Genomic DNA, 22,010 nt, shown 5'->3' with positions numbered 1-22,010 from the left:
TTGTATTGATTATGGGGTGGTTCGTTCTGTTTTGCAGCTGAACTTTGCTGTGTGGCTTTCTGTCAAAAGTACCAACTCATCCAAAATGTCTTTGTTGTAGCCTACAAATGGTTCAAATTTGTCCCACATGCCCGCAACTGCACAACAGACATACGATGAAATTTTCATGGAACTTCAAACTCATCGACGATACGTTTGAGTTTGTTGATGCATTTGTCAATTCCAACAACTATCGAATTCTTTGCAATGTACGGTAGAATACATTTCTTTCGAATGATTCAGCTAGTTAAGTGGACTTATAAAAGCGTTCTGTCCTCAGGAAAAGAATATCATTTTCTTTTAAATTTATAATCGCCACTGCAACTTTAGCTTGCTAACAGTAGCCTACTCTTCTCGGATCTTACTTAGATTACACCTTCCTTTAATTTCATTAAATTTATCAGTGAATTTTGTTTAGGACCGTAATCCACATAGGCTAATGCAAAGCAGTCACAAATTTAAAACTGCTAGTTGTAGGCTACTTTAGCATTGACTCAGCTTCCGATCAAGCTCTTGTTGATTTCAACTTAATGCATTTAAGAAACGTCTTTAGAGCTTCAATTGCAAAAGGGTACCGTAATATAAAGCATTGGGTTTGACTGCACCACGCCTTGATTACCCTCTCGAAGTCAATTTTCTTTGCAAGATGATAGGACAGATTTCTTTAGATTTTTCAGAATTTTTCCTCTGACTGGGCTATAACTTTGAAGACAGATAATCAATTACTCCAAAAATGATAAGACATTTGAACAACGCTGTCTGTAGGCAACATTATGAATTCCAACTAGATTTAAGCAACAACATCCATAAACAAAAAACTCAAATAAAGAAAAAACTAACTACCTTCCAAAATCACATCATGAGAAGCATGACCAACAAAAGGCTACGGTACTTGACCATAGGAAAACAGAAGATCTTTTAAGTATGGCAAAATTACATCCAATTGCAGCAATAATAAAATCAAAAGTTTTAAAACTGTTCGGCCACACTAAAAGATCACAATTCGGAATCAGCAAAGTTTGCACAGAAGGAAAAGTAGAACGAAAAAGAAAACGTGGCAGACAACCAAAACGATGGCAAGACAACATTCAATCATGGACAGGACTCAACTTGGCGACACTGGGCGAGCTGGCTCAAAATCGCCACTCTTGAAAGCAAATAACTCATCAGTGCCGGTCTTTGGGGTGTGCAAGCCGTGCGATCGCACAGGGCCCGCAATTTACTCAGAAAAGCAGTAATTTTGTCTTTTTCAATGGAAAAATTCAACAAGTGAGTTCAACAAAGGAATTATCAACAAGAAAACATAGAGACTCATGGATGCAACCTTATTTCGTCTCCTGAACATTTCGTACTCTGAAAAGATCGAGAAAAAAACCAACAGAGCCGAAGTCGCTGATCGGAGTTGCCGCAAACATTTCAAAATTGCTTTCGATCTTTTCAGGGGACGAAATAGGTCGAAATTTGATTTTGTTACACGATTTCAGAGTACGAATTTTTTAGGGGACAAAATAGGTTGCATCCAGACTCAACATAGAGACAAAGCTTTATTTTTGAAAAATGCCAAAGAAAGCATGATCTTATCCTTTTGCTATGCCACCAGACAACACCATTTTACAGTAATATTCACACCCAAATTTTTTTTGAACATGCTCTCAGCATGCCCCAAATTCAAAGTAATTTTTCAAAAATTTCTGGGGGTGGACCCCCAGCCACTGGGTGTTCGCTCACCGACCGTCAAAACATCTCCCTTCCCCTTTCAAAATACCTAGATACGCTACTGAATTAGATCATTGTTATTGAGGCCCGCAAAGCATATTCCGCACAGGGCCCGAAATACCCTAAGACCAGCACTAAACTCATGTTGATGCGCAATCTGCTGCAGGCGGGGTAATGACTGATGATGATCCATAAACAAAAAGTATACAGGATTTACTTTCTTTAATCGTGCTTGGACTGATACCTTTAACTTTCCCAGATAACTTATGTTGGATACAACATCCTATGCCTGGCCAACGCAGATTTTGAAGTTAAGGTTCAGTTGTCAAGCAAAAACAGTTTCCGCTTAGCTAAAACAGCACCAGTTTTCAAGTTGAAACTATCAATACAATCGAAACCGTTCAGTGATACAGAAATTATTTCAGCTTCAGACTTTACGTCTTGAAGCTGTTCAACATCGCCTACCTTAACACGAAAATGATTTGTTCTTGATGAGAAGCATCGAGAGTGACATTTACAATGCTTGAGAAATACTTGGAACTACGCACTTCATTTAAGAATTTGTTGATTATTTAGTTGGTACATATTTACTTTTATTACTAAAAATGGGCCCCCCTCAAAAGTGCAAAAACAAAAAACTACTCGTTTTTCCTTTACAATGTTTTGCTAGGGGGGAAACTGGCCCGACTTCCCCACCTCTCGGAGCCACTGTGAGTTGTACCATGTTTTTGCACTAGTTTTACAAACATTTTTCTTTAAACAATTGGATGTTCACCATTTGGATTAACTGGACAATTTTAGCTTGAAATAGCGTGATCTTAATGCGTGACAACATCTCACGACTTGTTGGCAACCTTACTAACTATAAGTCACAGCAAGTTACTGCAGTAACTTGTGGTAATATTGGATTGGTTATAAAGCAAAAAGCAGTTGCAAAGGTTTAAATGCCTGTTTACGCACAGAGTAGAAGCAAGTAGCTACCTCATAAGCAGTATCATGGCAAGACATTGGCTTATCCCTGGATGCTTTGGAATATTGTTATTAGTCGCTTTAGGTGAATGTGTGGTTCCGGCTATTTATGGAAATGGCGGTAAGTTTAGGCTACTTAGGAATGCATGGTCTTGGAATTGAAATGCATTTGACTGGGTGCTTTTATTTTAAAATAAAAAATACGACAGACTGATGTATTTCGAAATAGAAACTTTTCTAAAAAAAATATATAAGCTTGTAACTCCTTTGTCAGTTGGTTTTTTTGCACGTTGCTTCCGGGTAACATCTGGTTTATTTTGCAAATAACGTTAAGCTTACATTAATTGACATTTTCTTTAACAATGGTTTTAAAAAGTCTTGACATCACTTCTGCTTAAAAAGATTTAAAATTTTGTTTATATTTTTCTCATATTTTCAACTTGCATTATAAGATAAAAACTTCATTTCCTTATCAGGTTATCAGTTTATTATTTGTATTTAACTATACGCATTTCACATCAACCATTTTTTGTGTGTTATTTACAACAAATGGGTAACAAAGTATAATGTGTATGGCTTACGTATTTGCACATGGTTAGGCTACTGCGTGTGGTTTCAATGATTCACTGCGTTTAGTGAAATGAGTTTATAATTTTGAGAAATAATAACTCAAATCACGACTTGGTTCAAATCCAATATTCTTCGCATTTTCAATGGGTTGTAATTTATAATCAATTTATATGCAAAAATGTTTCTAGAAATTTGAAAATGACAAAATGGTGGAAATAGTATTAGTCAAGCACCAATATTCTGCAAGTTGGCCTGCATGCTAAGCGACGCTTTAATGCCAAAAACTATTTGTTATACAATAGGGCAACTAGAAGCTTGTTTGTTTCTAATTAGCATAGGTAGGCCTGCTTCGAAAATTGTTTGTTGTTTGCTTTTTTAACAAAACAAACTAAAAAATGCAAAAAATTTAAAACTAATGTGAAAAGCATTTTCATTTCGTGTTTTTGGTGTGTTGACACAGAGTAAGAACTTTGCGTTTTGACTATAAAATTCCGAGGCTTGTATTCTTAGTAGGCTCCGGCTTGTACAGCAATACAGATCTCTTTCTCTCTCAGCAAAAATTAATGCTCTATACTCCAGTACTGGCAAAGGAAGTTTCCACCAGTCATGTAGATTATAGACTACTCAAGCAAAAACAAGTTTGCATAAACAGTTCTTTCTCCTATCTATTCGTTTTTTATTTATATTATTTAAATGTATTTATGATTTAGTACTTGACTGATTGTGAGAATATTTCTGTATTTCCAAAGCCAGGTACCATTTTTAGATTTTTTATAACTTACAGTATTACTGGCAATGTGCTTACTTACAGAGGGTTTGAACCACTGGTGCTTGTTATCGAGCTTAGCTAAACCATTCGCTTGTAAACTTTTACCATCTACAGTTTCACACTATGCGGCTTACTGGAACGGCTGTTCTGGAAGTGTATTGCTCAATTGTATACGCAAAGAATTGCCATCACTGCTTAATGTTTCTTTTTTTCTATGCAGTGCAGAGGATTTACCTCTATTTTGATTTTGAAGTGGATATCATTCGTTTTTATAACGTACGTTTATGTATTTTTGTATGTAGAAGTAATTAAATTATCACTAAAACTTTGCTCATCAAAAAATCTTTGCTCAGGTTACTCCAGTTGCGGAGGAATTCCTTGCCATCCCAACGCACGGTGCATCTGGCATCCCGAATATAATTCCTACAGATGTAGATGCTCAGGAAATTTGCTCGGAGATGGAACGACGTTTTGCGGAAGAAGCCAAAACCCTTGTGAGTGTATTTGTACAAAGTTGAAAAAATCTCACTTTGAATCACTCCGAAAAATCTGCGCTGACTTGTTTGGAAAATACCTTTGATTGTAGGGTAGTGATAAACAGCGGTGGGATTCAATTTAACTAAAATTAGCCACATCTGGCAGTCCTGCGTACGGTAATTATATCAGGTCCACTCGAAAAAGCTAGTTAAAAACTGGTTATGGTTAAAAGCTGATTAAAAACTGGTTTTGTAAACCGGCCGAATCCTTATAAATCAATATTTCAAATGCTGAACTTCAATGAGGTTTTGACTTTGTTTTATTTTCAAGTATGAGAACTTCTTTTTTTGTTATTTTCACTTCAACCTTCCTCATCTCATCGATCTGTTGGGAATGAAAGTTATTTTTATTCAGTTTATGGATTATTGCTCAGACGATGCACATTCAGCTGCCATCCTCATGGAAGCTGTACGCTGGATTATGCTACGCGCTTGCCCGTGTGCAACTGCAGAGATGGTTACTACAGACAAAATGGCAACCGATGTGCTAAAGGTTGATTTTTTTTCTCTAGCAGTTATTTCTACTTATGACTGTCAAAAATATACTTTATTTTTGTATTTTTTATGCCGTACGTTTATCTGATTTATGTGAAAACTATTTTTTTTAGAAAAATATTTATTTTTAACTCGATAACGAGTCATAGGCAAACCGAACCAAACAAAACGCAGCATTTTACAAAACAAAAAGCTGCACACTTTTTAACCATTTACATCATATAGCTATTTTAAAAAAAATTAAAAGAATGATTTGTTTCATTAACATTTATTATGTTTTTAAATATCTGAAGAGTCTGCACCATATATAGCCGAAAACGCTCGCCCTGGTTTCTAGTCCATTTCATTTTTTAAGATGATAAATGCGTTTCTGTAACTTGGTTTTGTTTTTAAAAAAGTAATCCTCCTGCCAAGATAATACTTTATGAGTTAATCGCAGCGATTTTATGACCATTTGAAACCAATGTTTAATTTAGTTGGAATAATACGCGGTTAATTAGAAAGTTTTACTTTTGTGGCTAAATAATGACGAATGTTAACCACAAAGCATGATGCTTTGCCAATTTATTTTTAATTATTAAAACAAGCAGTTTAAAGCCACTGATGCTGTTTCCCGAGACAGGTTCCTTTTTGACCCCCTCCCTCCCCTAGCTACGCCACTGTGCCTTAACTTTTAAGCTCTAGCAACTACATTTGAACATACATCTAGATTTGATAGTAAGAAGTTGTGACTAGTCTTTTACTCCTCGCTCTTATTTTGAGTTTATTTAATTAAACAAGGGCTTGTTTTTGAATTGTATTTTTAATATTTTACGATTACTACATTTCTTTTCTATATACAGTGAACACCTGCAATTATCGCACTTATTGCCACAAGCACGCTAAATGCATTCCGAGACCTTTTGGAATAGGATACGACTGCGAATGCAGGCGCGACTTAGGTTACTACGGCGATGGATATATTTGCTTTTGTAAGTGGCAGTTTCGAAACTGTTTACAAACTTTGAAAAAACATTTTATCTAAATGAATTTAAACTTTTCTGAAATCCTTCACTATTCATGCTTTGATGCAATAAAAGTTTGTTGTTTTTTTTAGTGCGCGGAGGTCGAGGATATACTTTACGGTTTGCCAGAGGACATTGATGGAAGTGCAAGTCAAGTGTTCCTTTCTGCTATATCTGTTCTCACAATATTGTTATATGAACTTGAAAAGAGAAACTTAACTTTTAAAAAAACAGAAGTAATATGGGAAATTTATATTGACTTTTTGAATTATAAAGTTATTGTTCTTAATCCCACACAGCAATCAGTCGCTTCTTACAATGGTTCAATGTAGTAAAACCTTAAAAAAATGAGGTTGTTAAAGAGAATGATAAAAAAATGAATTTTACGCTTATCTGTTTTTACATCACACATCAGTCTTTCTATGGATTTACCAAAAACAACAACTTCAATGATTGTACTTCATACAAATTTCTTACTTTTATTTAACTTATTGCAAGCTAACTTATCTAAATTACTACTTATGCAAGCAAATTAAGTGAAAATTCTGGACACCATGGTTTTTTATTGGTATTTCGTTGTGCAAGCTACAGTTACTGTTTTGTGTGAGTTTATGTTTGAGTTTATGCAAATAAAAAAATCTCCATTGCGTAGCGTTGAGCTGTTTTCTGAAAAGGTTAAATTCATTTTTATTTTCGTTTTCATCATTAACGTGTTCAAGGCAAAACAAACATGCATAAATTAGCCATTGTTAGTCAGGCAGCTTACAAGTCTCTAACTAGAAGGGACACAAAGCTTAAAAATAATCTGATAATTTATAGATGAACCAACCACTCTTTCACTAAGAATCGCTGGTGGTCTTATAATAACCAAGCTACTGTATGTTTAAAAATTACTTAAAAATTGTAAGGTCTAGACCTCATTTTGTTTTGTAAATTACACAAGATTCATAAGATGTACAAGATGCATAAAGTCTTGTTTAAACTGGTCTTACGTGAGTTATTACCCGGTTTAAACCAAGTACCTTCAACACAATACTAGGTGAATAAATAATGACACAATTAAGCAAACGCAGTTCAAGTTCCGGTTAGAGCCGTCTTCTTATTCAAAGAGATTTACCTTGGCGAAGTTTGACGGCTGGAGGTAGGCTACTAAACGTCATTCTTATTACCGTAAATGTTACAAGAAAATGCTTGCAACTGCGAAGCCCAACTACTAAAGAGGTCTGTTATTGGGTTTTCACAATAAAAACGTTCTACAATAGGTGACATTGAAAATAGTTTTTTTCTGCTTTATGGAGGTTATATAATCTGAGCAGTAAAACTAACAAGCTATTAGCAATAGCCTAAATTTTTGTCAGATGATTGTTTGTGTTTTTTTTAATATATACGCCATGCAATTTGATATAAATACAGTAGGCTATGTACGTTTTATTGAGTAAAGATTATAGTGTAAAGTCATTTACTGTTAATTAAGTTGTTGAAAATAAAAATAAAAGTTACATTTCTTGTGATTTTGTTACTTTGTTGATCAAATAATCTAATACTCTAATTCAGGGGTTCCCAACCTGTGGGCCATGAGCTTTTTTCAAGGGAGCCATGGAAAAATTTGAAAAAAAATATTTTTTTTAATTCATCATCTCTAAGTCCACTCCAACACTATATAACAAAAGAAATAAGTTAAAATTTAATAAAAATACTAGCCTACATTTTGCCCAAATCTTCATGAAATGGTCTTTAATTTAAGATTTCTATGTAAAGTTGTAAACGGTTGCTGCTACTGTGAGACTAATAAACATCACTGAATTTTACCATTAAAATGATGTTTCTTAATTTTTTCAAAAGGTTGAAAAAAATAGCGAAGGCATTAATTTTTCAAAATTTTCAAAGGGGTCACGGTGTAAAAAAGGTTGAGAACCCCTGCTCTAATTGATAAAAAGTCAAGAAAAGGTTAAAAAAACAAAAAAGATTGCTAAAACGTTAAAGAAAAGAAGAAAAAAAAACAACACAATTTTAAAGCTCTTTTTGGAATAAGTAACTACGTACGATGCAAGCAACAGGTCAATGCTTAAAAACCGAATTCTAAAACAATCTCTTTATTGCAAATTTTGAAAAACACCTTTTCATTCATTTTTAACATTTTTGCATGCTTACAGTTTTAAAAAAAGCAAGTTTTTTTAAAAACTTTGCATAGTTATTGGATTGCTGTTGCACATGAACTGCTTAGTGCTTATGCTTTTATTCAGGAATTGCTTTTAGTTTTTCCAACTTGGTGTCTAAAAAAATAAAAAATTTATTGCCGCACGATGGCAGACAGGATAAATTTTCAAGTTTATTTTAGTTACTTTGTTTCACGTCATAAAATTCCATCGTATGATTGATAATAGTTTTACATGTTTAATATCATACTAAAATACAAAAATTTTGTTTCTATTTGAATAAGACCTTGAAGATACCGCCTTTACGGTGTCGAATGCCTTCTCAATAAATTATGTAAGTTTCTGAACGTGACTGATGATTCTAGTTACTTGTTGAAACTATATAATGCTTGTCAAAGCCTCATACAAAATATTCAATACGGGAATTCAATGTGACGTTTTGTGCCAGCTGAATTGTAATTACGTTGATTAAGCAACTCCAGAAGCTTTTTTTGTGTTGGCTTGCTTACATGTAGCATAATTGTATTGATTGACATTGATTTCTAGCTGAATATAAACGAAATGATTCCATTAAACAAAGTTTGATTTGGTTTTCAACGATAGTTCACTAAAACATGCTGCTGTTTTGCTTTAAGACCACCTTGACATGTAATAAGTCCGTATATTTGAACAAAATGAATTTGATAAATCAACTGTATTCTTTATATTTCATATCAGTTTCGTACATTTCTTCATGAAATGTCATATTGATAATGTCCTTGCTGAAACAGCGTAATTAATGATACCAAGAATTGCTAGGCAGACAATGGAAACACCCCCAAAACAAAGTCCGGATTTTAAGTTAAACAAACAGAATTAGAAACTATTCTTAGCATTTGAAATCTTCAATTCTTGGAGATGTCTTTGTTTTTCAATTGCTGGAATTCTATTTCCGCCTTCAATGACGCATACAATGTAATTGGTAGAATTTTATGAATTGTAAGCACGTTTTAACACCATTCAACTTTACTAATCACCAATCTTGTGAGTGATCAACAATCGTTCAAAATTTGGCATGATATAATTATAATCAGAGAAAATTATTGTACTAAAACTTTTCGGTTATTATTATGGTAAGCTATTACAATAAACAGCTTGATTGCAACTATCACGGCGAACTGCATCTCAATACCACTCTATTTATGTATTTGAAATTAAAATGTGTAATGAAAGAATTTTGTTGGTAGCAAGTTCAAGTTGTATGAAATATAATGATTAACAATTTACATTGAATAAGAATGCTTATGAAAAAAAGTCCTCTTTTTGCAAAAAAAAAATCCTCTTTTGAAACAGTATCTGACAACATTTGTGCACAATGCCTCATTTTACTCAGGGGTTTTTTGAACACTTGCGTTTTTGGGAATCCAAGTCTGAATCATATTGAAACAAACCGAAGCAATATTCATAATGTGTGTAGAATAAGCAACTTTGTGTGTCATAATGTGTGTAGAATAAGCAACTTTGTGTGTCATAATGTGTGTAGAATAAGCAACTTTGTGTGTCATAATGTGTGTAGAATAAGCAACTTTGTGTGTCATAATGTGTGTAGAATAAGCAACTTTGTGTGTCATAATGTGTGTAGAATAAGCAACTTTGGCAAAAATGTTTATATTTAATTTGCATGAAATCTTCAAATGAAAAATCTCCATTGTAGCCCATAACCTTTGCAAAATTTTAGGGGTGTAAGTGCTCTCTTGAAAGTAAATGTAAGTGCTATCTTTGCTCTAACATAAAAGCGTCAGCTCTTGCAACAGACATTTCTTCCTACAAAAATACCCAAACTCCGTTCCAAGAAAGCTTTTTTTATTAAGCATTGCAACAAAAATTTTACAAAACAAGTCCACCATTTGCATGCAGTGTTGCACGCAGCCAATCACAGTCACATGTAATGCATCTTTGCCAATCTTACCACGATTTTTAAATGCTTGATTCTTCTTTATTTGCATTTCAAAACTTGTTGCGTCATGGTGTTGCCATTTGCGAGTGTGTCATTCTGAAAACAAGATTTCTACTGAACGACCCATCCATATAAGTCGCTTTGTTCAGAGTGGAACAAAACAAGAAAAACACTTCAGGTTTATAAATACTCTTTCCTATGAGTCAGCGAGTCAGCAAAAACGTGACAGCTTTTATTATATTTAACCGTGAGGAAATCTTCCATTTCTTCTCGTATTGAATGGTCACCTAAGGCCACCAAATACATTCAGGCATTTTGTTTCCAATGTTAAAAAAATTTACTTTGACAATGAATATTGGAAAAAAAATTAAATTGCTACAAAATTGCTTTACACTGATCAAGGGATAGCAAATTATCCAGGGGATTTTAATTAATATAATATACCTAAGGCTAACAATGGAAACCAGTGGAAAGTCATATTTTCACAGAAATAAGTTAGCAGTTTGGTTTTTGACTAGGAAAAACTAAAAAAATACTCTGTCACTACGATAAAAATTTTATTTTAGGAACTTTTGAATTGGTTTCAGACGTTTTGAGATCGAGTTTCATAATATGGTTAAGGCATATGTTAAACGCAAAAACGTCTATCACCGAATCACATATTCGAACTATAAAATCTTATATAAAGTCTGACTCTCAAACTAAAAGTACTGCAGCTTTGAGCTATAAAAAATCTTCTTCTTGCCAGATTCAAGTTCTGCACCACAAATCAACTTTTCAAATCAAATACTACGCATTAGGTTTTCAAAAGCATCTGACAAAAAAACAAAGCCAAAAAATTAATTATAAAGGGTCAAAGCAGTGGACCATCAGTTCATTTGAACGTATTGGGAGCCCTGCCAAAGTGCTTAATTCCGCTGCTGATAAATTTCAAGTAGGTTATTTTTCAAAACACACGAAGTCACGCGCTGAAATTGTTGCAATTCCAAAAAGTATTTTCTCCTGATGTCAAAGTTGGCTTTGATTATAACTGCATTACAAGCATTTACCGTGCATATAACACTAGAATAAAAACAACACAAATTGATGTTAAACAGGCGTTCATAGTCTTAAACCAAATGAAAACGAACATGTGAAAAACAGCGTTTCACTTTTCTCAATAGCTTCTGAGATCATCTTCATGTTACAAGTGGTGCAATTTTTAGTACGATCAAATACCGCCCTAAATGGAAAGAACTGTGCATGAACGCCTAAGCCCGGAACAGGCATGATAAACGAAGAAGTCAAAGGTGGGACTCACCGTGTCAAGATAAAGTTTAAGAATGTGCCAAGACAAAGTTTAAGAATGTGCCAACCAAAGTTTAAGAACATTGTGTTAAGAAATCCTTGAAGGGTGTTTTGATTGTAATGTCAACTGGATCAAGACATTTATCTTGACGGGTGTCAGCAACATAACCAAATGGTGAGAACCCTGGCTCGACTCTCGAAAGGATGCCGGTTTGACACCGCTCAAGAGCATGCGGCTGTGTCTTTGATAGGACACTAAAGGCATGCCTGAAGGTGGACACAAAGATTGACTTCTTGCCTTTCTGTATCTATCAAGTCAATTAAATAAGGTTATAGCTTTATGAACCCGCATAGTTTTTAGCTGATATTTTAAGATTTGTATAATAGACACTTGGATGGATGGTCATTTGTTTTTGTTTGGATGCGAAACAAAATGTACAGTGTGCAATGTGCATCCAATGAGAGTATGCGAAACACCGTAGCCCTAAAAAGGCGTAGGATGTCGTCAAGTCCGCACTCTCTCTTTCAAACAGTTATACGAAAGCAAGTATTGCGTTTTTAAATAGCAAACTGACACAATAAAAAAGAAGAAAGAAAAAACAGGAAAAAAACAATTACGAACTCAAAAAATAATGATATTGGACATAAAGTCAGGTAGTGTATGTCGCATCTATAGATCTTGATTCTTGAAGAAACGTTTTTTGCAAATTTTACTGAACAATCTGTAGCCTTTTTTATGTGTTATTTTATATTTTGGGTGATATTGTCCCATACCTTGATTCTCATGCATTTTAAACTTTTTTGGAATAATTAGATAGGCCTATTTGCCTTTTGAGTATAAACCGAATTAGAGCTTAAGCGTCGGGTGTTATATGAATGTAAATGATACAGGTGTCAGGACAGTTTAGAAATTTTCATGTAGTTTGTTATTGTAAAACTTAAACATAATTTTGCTATGAACTTGCTATGAAGATCGGCAATGGTGCAGTTTCAAGATTGCTGATGATCTTGAGGGGAACACAAGTTGATGCGTTTAGTTCAGGGGTTCTTAAACTTTTTTTTAACGCGGATCCCTTAAAAAAAAATTGGTTTGCGTGGAACCCCTTTGTGGCCTGGTCCGAGAAGCTTTTTTGATTGGCTTGAATTTGACATAACGCAATAAAATTAAAATGAATTGGTAACAAAATTTATGCTCATTAAATTTGAAGAAATAGCCAATGCAGATTGTTTTTCAATATCTTTGATTTAATTTCATTAATGTGAAGAATGCTGCAGTTTGTCTTCAACAAAAACATGAAATTGTGGTTTTGTGTTTGATAGGGCTGATAGGATAGTTGTTTGATCTTAATCTTTTTTCTTTTGAAAAGTTTATTCCATTTTTGAAGTTATACACTAAGATTTCCATTGAGCCTTCATGGACCCCCTAAAACTAGTCCACATACCCCTTGGAGGTCCACGGACTCCAGTTTAAGAACCCCTGGTTCATAGCAAAGAAGAGCAAGGCAGGCAAAAAAACCCCACAAAGAAATCAAACACAGGGTGAAGCCATTTCAAAGCGCAACGCACCAGACCTTGCACGACTTACAAAATTGTTACAATTTCACGACACAAAACCATGACAAAACAAATAAAAACAAACAAGTAAAAACAACATCATCCTCTTGCGGAAAGCCAATTTTATTCAGGAAAATTATGTCTTACAGATATCAAGCGTTCTTTGATATGAAGTTACTGTATGTGGATAGTGCGGCAATTTTAAAACGCATTAGTGGCAAGTCACAGTAATATGAGAGATTTAGGTTATGTTGAAATTCATCTATCAAATCAACTAAAATACATGTAAATCATTACCAAATCAGTAAATTGTTACAACTGACAAACTGGTTGACTAATTCCCAAAGAGAGTGCACTTTGCCATCCATGATTAAAATATGTAATATTGCTTCTATGAATCGTGTTCATATTCCTAGCTAAAGGTTATTTTGCATTGATTCGTTGTCTGCAGATGTCAGATTTTCAACCTTTCTAGTTGCATGGTGCTTTATGGCCGACTTCTTCCAAGTGATGCATTAGGTTTAGATATTTTTACATCAGCTTACATTAGCCTACATTGTGTTTACTCGACCCTTTCATGGCTTACAATACATATCTTTTGCAAACCCCATCAAAAATAATTTTGGGGGCACCATTGCGGCATTGCGGATACCACCCGTGCATTGTTTCTTTTTAAGTTGATGTAAATGAGGCAACCATTATATTTACGGATGACGTACAAAAGATTTAATAACTGGCATATACATACACATGTTTATGGCACAAAAGTAACACTATAAATTAAGTAATCAAAATTTACAAACAGCTAATTTTCGTTTGCCAAAGATGACAAATATGGTAAGCACATTATCACTTTGTGCTAGTTTATGAAATCTAGTCAACAGACATTTAATATCTTTGATATTTGGTCGATTTAAGCTTTGGCAAATATACAGAATTTTTAAGCGTGAAGAAGCTCGCTTCAATAAGTTTGGCAGTAGAAGATTGTAGGTCTAACTACCTACGTCAGGACATTAATTAAAGAATTGTTATTAAACCTGAATAATGCATGAAAAATAAGTTTTTGCCCCATTATTATTTAAAGTAAATTATCGCAAATTTTAAATAATGACAAGTGATCTCGAGCTTTTTTATTGATGCTCTGCGATATAAAAATACCATTAAAGCAAAGGTATGTGTAATGCAAGAAAATTTGTTTCGTTTTATATGCAAAGCTCCCGTTTCATTCCATACATTGAAAATTTTATATTGCATAGGTTATTGAAATTTTCTTGGAATTCTAAAGCGTTCTCTTTACTAAAACTTGCTTTCTCCAGAATTTGCTTGATGGCAAGTTTGCTTTCCGAAAGAGTCGTTTGAAATTCAGTTATACCACTAAAAAATTTTAAAAATAACTTTTATAGAACTATTTTTTTAAAGGTGATCTTTTTAATCTGTATTAATCAACATTAAGAAAAGTGTATTTAGAGCTACAATTGGAATAAAACAAATATATATGATAATATTGATATGATATTGATAATCTGCAGTATTTTTGCCGGTTTTTTTATGTTGTTTACAATCCAATCAAACGCAATAAAATAGATAGAAAATTTAAGTCAAACTTTATTCAAAACAACAACTTGCACTTTGCAAATACGTTAAATACCTTCAGCCCATCACAAAGCCAACTTTAACAATGTAAACATAATTAAGCTTTGGTTTTTAAAAATTGTTTGCAATCTACAAAACAGATTTTTTATTACAAAATCGTTTTTGCTAGTTTAATTGTTATTTAACTTTCAAATTTCATAAACATAAACATATTACAAAAGTTTTATTTATGAAATTAAAATGCCATCTTAAAACAACTAAAAACATCTCAATAAAGCAAACAGTTTTGTTTATAAATATGTGGAAATTATTTTCTAAATAAGTTTTCTTTCATTAAATTTATACTACAAATTTGGTCGCCTGAGATAGACCAGCCTACATATATTTTTTAAAGTATACATACTACAAAATAATTTAGTATAGAAGACGTGTCTTTTTAATTGAAATAATTTTACTAAAATATTACTTTTAAATTTGTCACAAATTCATGTTTTTAAGTTTTTTGGCAAATTGCAGATTACTTTCCCGTTTTAATTAATGTCGTGCATTAATTATTAAGTTTCAAAATTCAAACAACAAACGCCAGTATTTTTTCAAGACTTGGAACAGAGACTATTTCTGAAAGTCGCCGTAAGCGATAAAAATGTCATTCCAATTTGAGTTATATAAATTACTCGGTTGAGCGTTTTTGAAGTAATTTGGAAATTGCGATCACCAGTGAAAAGCTGAAGCATTCCCAAAAAATGATGATCAAACTGCAAGTTTTCTGTTTTCTGGCTGTGGCTGTAGCTTTGACAAGCACTGTAGAAGGGGACACTGCGTTGAGCTCGGCTAGATCTTTGTACAGTAAGTCCGTTGATAGCTTTAGAAATCATTAATTTGAAGTTGTGATGCTTTAATATAAATCTTTACGGTTTTTTTGATAATAACTCAATAAAACAGCATTATGCTATACGATCCTTTAGCTCAACTATTACATTTTACTATCCATCTTTACCCTAATGTGTAGGCTATAGACAAGTTGCGAACTAAGAGACCTCCCCATAATTGCCATACGTTTTCATTTTATCTTCGGTTAACTTTTAACAATTTTAACTTCATAAATCTTTGTTTTTGTCATCAAATGAAAGAACAGTCTGTCAGAGATTGCTCAATCGGTGTTCTCCAATTCTTTCATAAGCGTATTATTTCAAGACCATTGTGTTTCTTTGATGCATTTCAGCTTTGGTGTAATTAGCCTATTTTCTTGACTCCATTAGCCATTTGCGTGTTGCATGCAACTACACCTTTTGTATGCTTCATGGCTTACCTCGCTATTCAAGTGCCAACACTATTACCATTGAACAAAATACTTTAAACTTTGATGCAGAAGCCTATGTTGAAAGTCTCTATACAACTTTTCATGTTGATGTAAATCTTCAAAAAATATTGTTACATGATTGCTCTCTGCACTTCTGATGTTCTTGTCACATCGTCGTATCTCTATGTTGCCATTTATAGTTCACGCATCACAAGTCGCCAGAAGAGCATTGTGTGTTGACAGTATCACGATTACTTTTTTAACATTGTTTTGCGTGTTATGCTGTAAATGTGTAGATATTGATTTGACGCAAATAACTAAATAAAGAAGTAGCTTAAATGAACTTTTCTCATGCAAATATTTTAATAGTTGAACGTTTTGAGGTGAAATCATTGCTTTCGAAAGGTAGAATAATAAACTTTTTGATCCATATAGAGCAACGTGTGAAACTAAAATATAGAAAATGAATTTGCGATGGTCAAAATAATCAAGTACAACTCAAAACAATTTCCAGGTGCATTGTTCTGCCGAAGATGTCACCAGTACGCCTCGTGCAAGAAGGTTTTCAAAATACTTGGAGTGTGCAAATGCAACCCTGGTTTTTATGGAAACGGAAGAGTTTGCCAACGTATGAGTTTTGTATTTAGGCTTACTTAAACTAGGCCTAGTGGTGTAAAATATAATATAAACTAAAACCAAACATGCAAAGGAGGCAGCGTGAAGACTTGTAACCTGAATAAATTTTAGCGTTTTGGTAAAATAATTAAGTTATGGGACATTGGCTGTTGCTGTAAAAATAAAATATTGAAATCTCATTTGCAATTTTCTTTTTTTAAATGTTATATTTGTCCTTAAAGCAACAGAAAAAATACAGTTCGTTTTCAAGGCAAATGTTTCCACCACCTTTGCCTACAACGTCATCCCCAAGTCAATGGTACAGTAATTACGCTGATGAAGAAAATTATAAAATTTTCTTGTATATTTTTACTAAAGCGATCATCAGACTCAAAGACTATTTATTCAAATAGAGTAAAACAAGCATATTTAGCATAGAATGACGCTTATTTCAATAGCTTTAACGCGTTACTTGACACAACAATGATTGGGCATCCACTGAAATAAGAAACTTCAAACGCCTGTTTCAATAACTTAGCTGAATAAGTGCTCCACTTTATAAACAAAAACAAAAAACGACAAAACCAAGCAATATTGGTTCAATTCTTGAGATGTGTGCTTAAGCTGAACAATTTAAGGATAGCTTTTCAGTCAGCGTTTAATCATCTTTAGCGGTCCTGCCTGAATAAAGCGTCGGTTGCCGTGACTCTCCACAACGATCGAACGTCGATTGTTTTCATCAAATTAATAAAATCTTGATTTGTCTAACTTAAAAACTTCCAAATGTGGACACCTCTGGTGCCTCTGACCAGAAAGCCGCCCCATCATTACCAAATGATCAATTCTACGCTTGCGATAAATGTACCCGATAAATGTCATTTCCGTTTTTATAACAGTTCTGGATTCCTACAGTCTAAGCGGTTTTTAGTGATTAGAATAATTCCTAGGCAAAAAATTTCTGTAGCAAAAAGAAACCTCATTCTTTCAGTCTACAGTACAAGTAACTGGGTATACCAGAAGTAAGCTTCCAACAAAGCTTTGTCAGTTCGAGAATAAAATTATCATAATCACAAAACCTCTACGATACAATAAAAGCTATCAAAGAACAAATAGATTAATTTCTAAAAATGCAAACTTTTAAACTGTAAGGTTGTTACTGTGGAGTGTTTCGGTATATGCACACAAAACGAAAATTCCTCTTTCATTCGAAGAAGTTAAAAAACAATATGTCTTTTTCATTTCAGCCCTTTGCCACCCTCCCTGTCATCTGACATACGGGTACTGTGGGGTTAAAAATTATCGCCCATATTGCTACTGCAACAAAGGGTACATTGGAAACGGAAGAAATTGCAAAAGTAATTTATATTTATGTGTATAATAATCATAGGCCTAACTTCACCTGTTGGAGATGCAGTGATATTGATTCAGCTAATTTGCAAGAATCAGAGAACAAATGACATTCACATCTAAAGTCATCTTCGTTAGCTCAGTGGCTACGAGCCCGGTTCAAGATCACGCGGGCTGGTTCGACTCTGGGGGTGTGCGCTTGAGCAACGCGTTCAGGACTGCTCTCCATTCAGCGGCACCTAGTGAATGGAATAATTCCCTGGCAACAAGACTTCAACAATCTGAAAAACTTCACTCTGTCAATCTCGGTAACCGGCCCTGCGTCAAGAGCCTCTACAAGTATGCGAAATTACCAAGAATAGCCTATCAAGGCATTGTCAGTCCGAGGATAAAGATTCCAAACCAAGCTCACATCGATTTCAGCCCTACTTCAAACACGAAAAAAAGTTCAAGTTTTTTTTGTAAAATATCTATACAAGCACGTCTCACCTTTCGCAAAGGCTGCTTGTCTACGCGCTGTGATTACAGTGGAACAGGTCACTGTAATATGTAAATAAGCTGTTAGTTATTGGAATTTGGAAAAATAAAGTCATGAGCAATATAGCTTTTCCTTGAAGCACAATTTCCGGGCATGTGCATTATGTAGCCCAGGAAAGCATTTTTCAAATATAAATTGCTTGCTTTGCCAGCAAGGAATCAAAATAGTAATTTATCGTGCTTGTTTTCAATAAAGAATTTTCATTTTTGCTCTGTGCCATCTGGTGGGATCTGGCGGGCATGGAAGAACTGAAAGAGGTTGTGAAGAATCGGGAGCTATGGAGGAAGAAGGTTTATAGAGAGACCAAGAGTCGAAACCAACTGAACGGATGATGATTCTCTGTGCCAAGCGTTGTAGTTCAAAAGCGTATCTAAAATCTGAACATTAATGACTTAAATTTTCTTGTCTTTCATAATTGCAGAGGACAAATGCTACCAAAATCGCTGCCATCGATATGCTGATTGTATTCCCCGTAAGCGCAAACCAGGTTACACTTGTCGCTGTAAGCCAGGCTACCAAGGCGATGGATACAACTGCCGAGGTAAGATGTTATCTGGAATTTTGTGCTTCTGTGATAAGTTACAGTAGTGTTGGATAACATGTAGCTTTTTATATTTTTTGCATACGTCAGGAGTGCCATAGACTATTAAAAGATGACTGCCAGTTATTACTTAAAATAACTTTTGTGCTGAGCGTGGATAAATAAATTGTATATTGCAAATATACAGTAGAATATAGCCTACATTAGTCTGATATAATTTAATAGCTGATGAGCAAACAAAAAAGATTTTTTGTGTTGATACGTACACTAATGGCAACAACGACTAGCTAAAGGTTTAGCAAAGCGAATGATATGCTGCCTGCACATTTTTGGAAAACTTACTCAACATGATAAGACATTAAAAATTTAATTTTTTCTCACCTTGTCTTGACATATTTTTGTACATGAATTGTACTTCTTGCACTCTGTGACTTTTAAGAAACCAAAGCGGTGACTGGCATGGAATAACATGCTAAACAACTGGTGACGCTTTTTGTTTTGTAACATCTTGATCTTACGGAAGTTGGCGTTTACTCTTCAGTTGCTGTAAAAAGCGGCCTTTAAACCATAATCAATAAGAGAAACATCTGTCAATTTTACACAATGCATGTTAATTTCAGCTGACCCATGCCGCAATAACAACTGCCACAAAAATGCTGTTTGCATTCCAAACCCATACGGCTTTGACTGCAGATGCAAACCAGGCTTCGTAGGAAACGGAAGAAAATGCAGACGAAGAGGTATGGCATCAGTATGCAATGGGTCAATACAGTATAGGATAAAATCATATTTTGGTTTAGCATTGGATGTTATAAAGTTATGAACTTCAAGCTGCTCACATAACTTTTGAAGATCTACGTGAGCTATCGATAATAATGCTAGAGATAAGGTTTTAACTGCTGTATATTGTCAAGTGTTGCATCATTATTTTCGATATAAGCGCAACTTTTCTTTGACTTTTGCTTACTGTTTTACTTTGCACTATAGAAGCATCAAAATCGGGGCCTCTTCTAAATTGTAGAGAGATTCAGGCCTACAAATTCAAAGCCGTCTTGGAAGCTTTCAAGATTCTAAGATCAGAGATCTTTCTTTTATTTTTTCTGAACTCCAAAGAGGAGCTAACAATAGTTACTGCTATTTTGTTGTAAAAGTCAACTTCACGTACCAGTTCATTGGTCTATTTGACCAATATCTTGTTTTTAAACGATCGGTTGGTTTTAAATTGTTGTCCTCTGACTGACATAGTCTTTGATGGGTTAATCCTGGTAGTTTCGCATACTTACAGAGGCTTTAAATCACTGACGTAGGGACGGTCACTGAGATTGACAGAGTGAAGCTATGGGTAGTTGTTGAAGTGTTGTTGCCGGGGAATTATTCCATCCACTGAATGGAGAGCAGTCCTGAAATTCGTTGCTCAAGCGCACACCCCGAGAGTCGAACCAGCGCCGCTTGATCTAGAGTTAGGCGCTTATCCACTGAGCTAACCTGACAAGTAACTTTCCAAATTGTATTGTATTAGATCCTTGCGCAAACCACAACTGTCATCAATATGCCAGATGTATTCCTAAGAACAAGGGCTTCAGTTGTAAGTGCAGGAAAGGATACTGGGGAAGTGGACGTGTGTGCTATGGTAAGTACAATTGGTCTATTTTAAGTTTTGTATCATGCTGAAACACTAGAGATATTGCTCATCCAGCACTGCACTTTGTCAAGTTGAGGTCAAACCATGTTAGATTTAGGTTTATCGGGCTGATAGACTAAGAATTTTAAACAGCCCCCTGTTTCGCGTCTTATTATCGTTTTGTATGCATAAAATAATTGCTTTATAAGTTATTTTAAATCGCAACTATATTTCAAAGGTACTGAATATCTTGAAACAAATCAATTGTAAAAACTGATGACTTTTTCATTTTGGATTTAACTTGGTCACTTCATAGACCGATCACAATTGGTTTTGAATTGAATGCTCATGTTTCCGTTTGTGCAATTCTACTGTAGCTAACTAATAACTATGACTTGCAACATTGTTGACGTGTGATTAAGAGGGAACTATCAAAAAGAACAAGACGATCATCAACGTACCAATAAATCGTTTAATGAGTTTAACCACAGAGATACAAATTTACTGTACGTCAGCGGAATTTGGTCGTGCCAAAAATTTGCCAAATCAAGAATTTGTAGACAAAACTGAGATGCTATTTTAATTACAGTAATTTGTATTAATTATACCACCTGATGTTTTAAACTCATTTGATTCATAATGAGAATGCGTTTTTTTGGTTGTGAGAGACTGTTCCTTTTTCTGATGTTATGCTTTTGTGCTCGTGTGCAAGTAGTGTCTCAAATACATCCTTTACGAGAGCGTCAGACTCAGTGTAGATTTAAAACACTTGTGCGGTATGTTTAAAATCGATTTTGAAAACACGTTTAGACGTAAAAGGAAATACTGTAATATACTGTACACTGTACAGTGTACGTGCGTACTGATCTGATGACGTTTGACGCACAGTTAGCATAACTAAACCTTTAAAAATACGTTGAATCTACGCCAAATTATTTCAATGTACTGAATAGCAGTGTATACCTTGCATAAAGTAATTTTTAATACTCTCTATCTTGCTAAACATAATATGAGCAAAGATAAACATTGATCAACAACTAAAATTCCATCGTGTATATTAATGGTCACATATGTTCAAGCTAATTTGAACGTCTTTTTTCAGTTAATAGTCGAAAGCAAGCAAATGACTGACAGTTTGTGCAATATTATTATCATTTAACGCAAGATTATTTCGAAAAAAGAATTTGTAACTTCTGACTTGTTACCATACCTTTCATGCACAGCAACTGTCAACTTGACGAAAAGATTTCTCTGCAACGAAAAACCTTATTTTCTTGTACAAACTCATACTAGTCTTCATTTCAACTCACAATCAACGCCACTAGAATACCAGAATGATCAATAACAAACCAAGCACAATGTAAACTTACTCATGGACTTCTAAATAGTAGCATCTGGACTGGACACGCAGTGACCAACATGTG

General features: G+C 34.3%; 1 protein-coding gene and 1 long non-coding RNA gene across 2 annotated transcripts in view; one reads left to right on the top strand and one right to left on the bottom strand.

The window, feature by feature from the left end:
* Window positions 1-3,621: 3,621 nt before the first annotated feature.
* LOC145766368 (uncharacterized) lies at window positions 3,622-5,989 on the top strand. The gene is made up of 4 exons (XR_014288709.1): window positions 3,622-3,632; window positions 4,417-4,557; window positions 4,955-5,092; window positions 5,937-5,989. It is a non-coding gene; the product is annotated as an uncharacterized LOC145766368 (long non-coding RNA).
* A 13,509-nt stretch (window positions 5,990-19,498) lies between these two features.
* LOC145767011 (putative inactive peptidyl-prolyl cis-trans isomerase-like 6) overlaps window positions 19,499-22,010 on the bottom strand; it is a 162,908-nt gene continuing 160,396 nt past the window's right edge. Inside the window, exon 6 of the mRNA XM_082578742.1 lies at window positions 19,499-19,509. The gene's annotated coding sequence lies outside the window, so the exon portion shown is untranslated. The remainder of the gene's footprint in view (window positions 19,510-22,010) is intronic.

The sequence above is a fragment of the Aplidium turbinatum genome, chromosome 3 (genome assembly GCF_918807975.1).
Source record: "Aplidium turbinatum chromosome 3, kaAplTurb1.1, whole genome shotgun sequence".
NCBI lineage: Eukaryota > Metazoa > Chordata > Ascidiacea > Aplousobranchia > Polyclinidae > Aplidium > Aplidium turbinatum.
Note: the sequence above shows the minus strand (reverse complement) of the source record. Positions and strands in the feature narration are given on the sequence as shown.